Genomic DNA, 9,333 nt, shown 5'->3' with positions numbered 1-9,333 from the left:
TTACAGACAAGCCGGTCATTTTACAAAAGTGAACAAAACTTATGGACAATCTTCAAGGACAAGTTGTAGAAGCAGTAATCAAGGAGAAGCAATTTTTTTAAATTGCAGTATCTAAAGCAAAGGAGGAGCGTTAAGTTTGCTTGTAGTTACTACAATCATTTTTTAACATAATAAGTAACAAACTTTTAGGATGAACTTGATTTTTAAATATTTGTTAAGTTCCTTTAATTGTTAAGATTATTTTGCCTTTTTTTCAATTTTTGTTATGCCAATTTTCTGTAGATTATGTTATCAAGTTGACTATTTGAATCTCTATTATGCCTAATAAAAATATTGAGAGATCTTTCAATGAATACTTTTTGCTGCCCAATCTTTTAAAAACACCAATATCGACGTACTGACTATAATCAATATTACACAATATAGACAATTCCTTAATTCCACTAGTGACAAGCAATATGATGGTGTTTCAAGACAATGCGGAGTTGGAAGGGACTTCACCTCTTCTGTTAAACTATTAAGAGATTATATGATGTCATTTTTTTCTCAGTCCATCCAATGAACAACACCACTGATGTTAGCTTTAATAAAGGATCCGCATAGAGGTTTACTGGAGCCATGCCCACATTTTTCCATTTCTTATCAACTACAATAGTATAAAACTCCGATTCTTATACTTGTTGATGTTCCTAAAACTTTCTAAAGTATAAAACTCCAATTCTTATACTTGTTGATGTTCCTAAAACTTTCTAAATTCTGATCTCAATAATTTATATAGTCCAGAGGCTTCATTAGAAGATAATGAATAAGAAAAACACTGAATTATTTGCTCCCATTTGGGAAATTTAACCTTGATACGCCCCAATTACAACTCCTGAAAGAAGTATAAGCGGTTGTTGTCAAATAAAGAACCTAACTTTTAGGTTAGGGTCGATCCCACGAGGAATATGGTCTAGACTTAGGCTAACATACTATTATCTACGTTTAGTAACACTTCTTCTGAAAAAGAGGTGATTTGTAAATAAAATAACAGTTGATTGATTTGAAGTAACAAGTAAAAAGTAATCACAACTTGCAGTTTTAATTATCAATATAAGATGAAAACTAGGGTACATGTGTTCCACACGAGTTCTTAATGCAGTAATTCCAATAATTGTAACTCTATCCTAGTGTTAACATGAAAGGTTGGTAAGTTATGTTTCTTTAAGTGATGGGTCCTCCAAATAGGGAATTTCACCACGCAACTTGGTTCGTCTACGGGTGTATGTGTTACTAACCCTTACCCCTAACCTCAGATTAGCCTTCGTAGTAAGTGGGTCAGGCTATTAGATAGTGGATTATCACGTCTAAATCTCCAGTGTTTCATCCCTTTCTCATTTGTTACCTCCTTGGTTCGGCAAGTATGAATGAGGCGAGTTCTAACGTTGCGCACCGTTAAAAAGAATTCTAAACGGAAGTATTAACAATACATGCATAAACACTATTCAAGAATTACTTAGTTATTGGTTTTACTTTGTTAATTACTCATGGATCCCACAACCCTAGTGATGGATTTAGCTATTCATGCTTGAGTTATTACAATCCATATTTTAGTTAGAACTAGAAATCATGAACCTACAATTGGAATAGATTGAAATCCGAAATCTTCAATTAAAAATCAAAGGCAAATTGCATTAACAATCTTTAAGAATTAAAATGCCAAAAGTGTTTGCACAATAATCATCAAATCCAAAGTAAAGTTTCACAAAAGTTCTAACAACCCAAAAACAAAAAATACAACTTATATTTATAGAAACTAAGTCCTAAACCAAGTAGGAAAACAAAACATAACAAAATCCATTCCGAGTAGTTTCGATCGACGGCAGCCAAACAACGGTCTGTGGTTCAATCAACCGTATGTGGTTAGCTCCGTAAGTCAGCAGTTGGCCAAAATCATGTGGTATTCAAATGACAGTCTGCATGTACTGCCCGTAGGTCTATGTATGGTCTATCTTGTCTCTCTGTTGTTCAAGTATTGGAACTCCTTTTCTCTAAATCAAATGACAACCATCATCCACGGTCCTTCACCCAAACAACGTGGCATCGTTAGTCTCCGTGGTTCCACCCTTGTTCATACTTTCCTGAACACTCCAATTCTTATACTTGTTGATGTTCCTGAAACTTTCTAAATTCTGATCTCAATAATTTATATAGTCCAGAGGCTTCACTAGAAGATAATGAATAAGAAAAACACTGAATTATTTGCTCCCATTTGGGAAATTTAACCTTGATACGCCCCAATTACAACTCCTGAAAGAAGTATAAGCGGTTGTTGTCAAATAAAGAACCTAACTTTTAGGTTAGGGTCGATCCCACAAGGAATATGGTCTAGACTTAGGCTAACATACGATTATCTACGTTCAGTAACACTTCTTCTAAAAAAGGGGTGATTTGTAAATAAAATAACAGTTGATTGATTTGAAGTAACAAGTAAAAAGTATTCACAACTTGTACTTTTAATTATCAATATAAGATGAAAACTAGGGTACATGTGTTCCACACGAGTTCTTAATGCAGTAATTCCAATAATTGTAACTCTATCCTAGTGTTAACATGAAAGGTTGGTAAGTTATGTTTCTTTAAGTGATGGGTCCTCCAAATAGGGAATTTCACCACGCAACTTGGTTCGTCTACGGGTGTATGTGTTACTAACCCTTACCCCTAACCTCAGATTAGCCTTCGTAGTAAGTGGGTCAGGCTATTAGATAGTAGATTATCATGTCTAAATCTNAAATTATGTTGTAGTTTATATTCTAAGTTATTTATTTGTATTTCTAGATAAAGAACCTAACTTTTAGGTTAGGGTCGATCCCACGAAGAATATGGTCTAGACTTAGGCTAGCATACGATTATCTACGTTCAGTAACACTTCTTCTGAAAAAGGGGTGATTTGTAAATAAAATAACAGTTGATTAATTTGAAGTAACAAGTAAAAAGTAATCACAACTTGCAGTATTAATTATCAATATAAGATGAAAACTAGGGTACGTGTGTTCCACACGAGTTCTTAATGCAGTAATTCCAATAATCGTAACTCTTTCCTAGTGTTAACATGCAAGGCTGGTAAGTTATGTTTCTTTAAGTGATTGGTCCTCCAAATAGAGAATTTCACCTCACAACTTGGTTCGTCTACGGGTGTATGTGTTACTAACCCTTACCCCTAACCTCAGATTAGCCTTCGTAGTAAGTGGGTCAGGCTATTAGATAGTAGATTATCATGTCTAAATCTCCAGTGTTTGATCCCTTTCTCATTTGTTACCTCCTTGGTTCGGCAAGTATGAATTAGGTGAGTTCTAACGTTGCGCACCGTTAAAAAGAATTCTAAAGGAAAGTATTAACAATACATGCATAAACACTATTCAAGAATTACTTAGTTATTGGTTTTACTTTGTTAATTACTCATGGATCCCACAACCCTAGTGATGGATTTAGCTAGTCATGCTTGAGTTATCACAATCCATATTTTAGTTTGAAATAGAAATCATGAATCTACAATTGGAATAGATTGAAATCCGAAATCTTCAATTGAAAATCAAAGGCAAATTGCATTAACAATCTTTAAGAATTAAAATGCCAAAAGTGTTTGCACAATAATTCTCAAATCCAAAGTAAAGTTTCACAAAAGGCCTAACAACCCAAAGACAAAAAAATACAACTTATATTTATAGAAACTAAGTCCTAAACCAAGTAGGAAAAGAAAACATAAGAAAATCCGTTCTGAGTAGTTTCGATCGACGGCAGCCAAATGACGGTCTGTGGTTAGCTCTGTAAGTCAGCAATTGGCCAAAATCATGTGGTATTCAAATGGCAGTCTTCATGTACTGTCTGTATGTATATGCACGGTCTATCCTGTCTCTCCGTTGTTCAAGTATTGGAACTCCTTTTATTTGAATCAAATGACAACCATCATCCACGATCCTTCACTCAAACGATGTGGCGTCGTTAGCCTCTGTGGTTCCACACTTGGTCATACTTCCCTGAACACTCCAACTATGGCCTCACCTAGGGCCCGTCAAGTAAATGACGACTGATGATGAGCTCGTTTGTTGCCAAAATGCTGTTGGTTCAACAACATTCAACTCTAACTTCTTCAAAATGATATCCTGCAAAATTAGACCAAAACACCATCATATCTAGTAAAAAAATAACTACGATGTATGAAAACTTCAAGTATAATTTATCAACAATACTAAAAATTCACAGTACATCAAACCTCAAAATACTCTCCCAAAAAAGGACTGCTATTGTAAACTAAATACTCAACGGTATCCTTCCAGCCATTCAAGAGGTGAACCCATTAATAAAACCAATTAGTATCTTGTTTTTTTAGATAAAGTGGGTGTAGGGAGGTTACACCTAGGGATTAGAATAGTGTCTCTATTTAGGGGGTCAGATGTCGTCTTTGAGTTCCAAAAGTAATCAGACTTCGTCATTTATTGAATGAAAATTTTTGGGAAAATTAAATGATCTTTTGTGATACATGTCAACAAATAAAGGATCGAAAGTTAAAAGAGAATAACGTTGTATAAAAATAATCGTACAACAGAAAGTTGACTTGATTGACAATCATGAAAGAAATTCGACCATAATCACCATTGGAAGGTCCATAATCCTTTGACATGAGTGATTCTAATTCCTCCAAAAACTCCCTTTAAAAGTTCAGAGCTATTGGAATCCGTGGATGTCACTCAATTTGAACAAAAATAGAGCTAGTTTTGAGGGTCTTATGGATTGGCTGGACTTTCATATATACTGTGCTCCAAGATTTTGGAAATTTATTTCGAGATAAAATTATTATATATGCTAATTTGAGTTCCACAAGTAACCAAACAGACTTATTGATTAAAAATAATTATTTAAGTCTAACTATCCCATAGCTAACATTAGATTTTTTTTTCCTAGTATTACTTCTTGCACCTACTTAGGCTTTAGTAATTAATGAATTTCTAACTACACATTATCTAGATTTTGAAGTGAAACTATATATATAAAGTATTACTTTGGAGACTTGAAGAATATAGAATTTTTTTTTATATTTTTTGAGATTCCATTGTTTCTATTCCCAATTTTTTACTAGTAGTTTCTGTTCTCATATAAAAAAATGTAATGGTAGTTTCTTGATATACGCCTCATAGACGCTCTATATCTCATCTCGATGAGACTAATTCCTCTAACATTCAGGGGATGGAAAATTATCTTACTCTAGATCAAAAGGTGGAACCTGAAAAAAGCCATTGTTTGTCATATTGAGGAGTTAGATGACATTAAATATCCTATATTTGATTAACATTTTGTTCTAGTTATGGAGTAGAAATGATAATCCTCTACTCTTTATTAATCCCAATGCAATATTAGTAAATTATCTTCCTTGCCTTAATTCCATTGATGATAAATTTACTCATTATTACTATTTATTTGGTTTTGAACAAGATTTCAAAAAGTACAAACGTTTGATGAGTAGTATTTTGTTAAAAATTTTCTCACCCGCAGATATTGGGTTTTAACTATTTATTCAACTGAATCGTGGATAAAGATGAAAATTGCACCATGTTCGTTGTTTCTGCTACTTTTCGAAGGAGTTTGCCTCGAAGGACCCATCTATTCCGTAGGTACTCGTAGTAAATGATTCGTATTGGAGTTTAGTCTTGAGAAGGAGAATTTAAGAATTATGAAATTTTAGAACGACGTAATAGATGTTCCGACAAGAAAGTTTTATAACTTGATAGAAGTGAAAAAAAATTAGCAGTCATTGATCGTTCAAGATGGGATGTGGGGGAGTTTACTTTGTGGATTTGCGAAACATAAGGAATGGAAGAATCAAACTATCATGTTTTCTGAGGCATTTTGTTCCTAAGTTGCTTGAATTCGGGTGCAGGTGTCCGATACGGGTGCGGATCTAAAGTTCGGATCCTTCATGATCTAATTTTTAAGATTCAGGGATATGGATCCATGAATAAATAAGGGTGTGTGGATTTGCCTAAAAATAATTAGAATAGCTAAAAATAGAGTTATGAAACCCAAATTATGAGATATTATGTGGAGAAAATGAGGAGAATCCTTAATGGAGATCAAAGGAAAAAGAGTAACCTAGAAATTTCTATATAAAAGATATTCCATTTCCTTCAATTCACCTTAGCTTTTGTATTGATTACAGATATCATTAAAATTGTCCAGAGTTTTTCCATAAATTTTGGTCAAAATATGCAAAATCATTTAACCGAATCGGACACGATTTCCACACCCTCACCCATACCCACATCGTACTGACATAGGCGCAACACTAAAAGTGAAGAGTGGGAGAAACTTAGCGTTGTTCTAGCTTGAAAATATATTTCTAGGGTTTCTTTGGTAGCAGTACATCTGAAGGTGAGAGTATTTTCATAGCTTACAAGCAAAATTGGATTACATTTTTTTATTGTCAGAAGAAAAGTTGGAGTGAAATTAAAACAACAAAGCTTGTTGAAATTATTGAGATCATTCGTATCTATAGTCTTGTACATAAACTTTTAACTTGTATCTACTGTTAGTTTTGAAATTTATTATTTTGGAGGGTAACTAGTTTTCTTTTTGGGATTAGTTCTATATATATATATATATATATATAAACTTTGAGAATGTTTCGATTATTTTTACAGATAGCACAATGCTGTTCCTTAGTTTGTTTTATTCAGACAAGTGTAGAATGAAATGATAAAAAAAAAAAAGCTAATATGGAGACTTAACATTCCAAATAACCTAGAAACCTTCAAGGTATTCTGCTTATACAAGCAAAGTTGTACTAACAGACCTCAAAAGCATCTATAAAACAATAAAAGTTCCCAGGTCTTAAGCTAAATAATACAAGAAATATTTCTGCAAAACATAATATCAAGGAAGAAATAAGACAAATTGAACATCTAAACTAGCTCAATCTTCGGAAAGGCATATGCGACTTGAAAACATTCCCCAATGACATTCTTTAGTGAGTAAAAACTTGGAGTGTAGCTAGTTGCTCCAGTGCCACCGTACACTTTCACCTCCATAAACTTATTTTCTTTTGAGTTGTAAGAAACAAGTTGTGTGCCAAAATCTCTTTGCATCAAGATTTCTCCATCTTTCCAAAGTAAGATTGGTATAAATTTATCACCACCGATATCTGCTTGAATACTATCCTTCAAAATGCGTTGTTTAGTCCAAGATTCAGCTATTCCATATTCTTTCATCCACCATATATCAATACAATGATTATTACTATCATCAGACAAACACAAACAATTCCCCAACTCCCCTAGCGTCAAACCCAACAATGGGGTTTGCAGAACACGTGGAGGTGACAAAGACTGCACCTCTTCAGTAAAACTGTTAAATGAGTAAATGTTTTCATCATTTTTGCAACCCAACCAATGAATAAAACCATTGATGTTAACCTTACTAAATAATCCACCTAGAGGTTCTGGAGCCTTTCCCACATTTTCCCATTTCTCATTAGCTCCTAGAGTATAAACCTCCAATTCAGATACTTTTGGACTTCCAACAGACTTTTTAACTACTGATCTCAATACTTTAAACTGACCGGAGGCTTTACTAAAGCAGAATGCATAAGAAACACGTTGAATTCTTTTATCCCATTCGGGTAATTTAACCTCGAAATATTCACCTAAAATAGGATTGCTAATGTAAATTCTATGGTCTACGTCATATCTCCAACCACTCAACAAACAAATAAATCCGTTACATGAACCAATTAATTTCATGTTACCCCAAGGAAATCTGGGTGAAGGGAGGTGAAATCTATGGCTCAACACAATAGGTCGGTGAGAATCATCTGCCTTCTGTTCTACTAAAAATCGTACAGATTCATTAATTGAAAGCAAAATGCTGGGAAAATCAGATGATCTTGTGAGGTGATACATGTTAATAAACAAAGGGTCAGAAGTTTAAATAAGGTACCAAAGTTTACAAACCATCTTACAACGGAAGATGGACTTGATTGTCAATCGTGAAAGAATTTCAATCATAACCACCGTTGGAAGGTCCATAATCATGGCGACAGGAGAGATTTTTCTTCCTTCAAAATCTTCCTTGAAAAGCTTAGAGCTTTGGGCATCCATGACTATCACTTCCTTTGAAGTAAAAGGGTGCTAGTTTTTAGGGTTTGGTCATATGTATTTGTTGGGCCCTCATATATTGTGGGCTTTAAAATTTATAAAATTTATTTCAAGTTAAAAGGACTATATAAACAAAGTTAAATGACTTCAAGAAACTATAAAACAAAGAAAAGTGACTGCAGTAATTCATTATTATAAGTTGATCGTGGATATTTAGATATTAAAATCTATATTATTATGTTTTAGCCAAAGTTAAATAGTTATAAGGAGTTGTGGTAATTTCCTTCGAAGTTCAATAATCGTGAAAAGAAAATAAAAAATCTTGAATTCCATTTTAGTAGAAAATTTTTAGGGTTTGAAGCTAGCTCCTCGATAGCTATAGATGTTGCAGGAGAAAAGAAAATGGCCGCACTATGCATAATTACTTATATTTTAAAATGTACTAATATTAAATTACCATAAGATAAAAATTCAAGCTCCTTGTAAAAAGGCAATAAAATGCATCTTGATAATTCAATAAGTTGTATTGAAGGAAAAAAAAACATTTTAAAAAAAAACTTGAGATTAATTTCAACCTATTCGTCTATTTGTGGAACTTTTTTAGCTGCATAAAAGTTTCATAAATCCAACATAACAACATATTTGGTGTAATCTCACAAAAGAGATAAAAAAATTATGGCGCAAAAAGAAAGATATTTATTATATACTTACATAGAAACAATTTTGAGTATGCTTTTGTCAAAATTGAATAATTGTGTAGTTATTAATTAGCTTGTTATTATGGTTCAACAGTTTGACCTCCATTCTTTTGTCATTCATTCTATGAATGAACAAGCCTCTAATTTATAAGGTCATATGAGTGTAATGACTTGTTCCCTTCGTTATAGAAAAGCAAACGTGGAAAGAATTGGGGCCAGAATTGTGTTTTGTAGTAACTTGGAAATTTGTAGCCTAGTCCAGATTCGGACAAAATCAGGGCTAGGTAAGGTCTAATGAAATATGATAATGAACAGAGGATATCTTATGATATTGATCGTATGAGTAGATAGCTAAAACGTTAAGGAGCCCGTACGACTTTAGAGAATCAAATTCAGGCAAACAGAACTCCCGAAACTGATCTTGGCATGAACGGGTTGTTTCTGAATGTCAAGGGTTGAAGGTGTGTTGTGAAATGGGGACTTAGAACTCAAATTCGAAGTTCTCTCTC

The 9,333-nt window shown here is 33.4% G+C and overlaps 1 pseudogene; it reads right to left on the bottom strand.

Annotated features, from left to right (window-relative positions):
• Positions 1-6,935: 6,935 nt before the first annotated feature.
• LOC125860972 (F-box protein At3g07870-like) lies at positions 6,936-8,129 on the bottom strand (annotated as a pseudogene).
• Between the last annotated feature and the right edge of the window lie 1,204 nt (positions 8,130-9,333).

This window comes from Solanum stenotomum, chromosome 1, assembly GCF_019186545.1.
Source record: "Solanum stenotomum isolate F172 chromosome 1, ASM1918654v1, whole genome shotgun sequence".
Lineage (NCBI taxonomy): Eukaryota > Viridiplantae > Streptophyta > Magnoliopsida > Solanales > Solanaceae > Solanum > Solanum stenotomum.
This window is presented reverse-complemented; position numbering and strand designations above follow the sequence as displayed.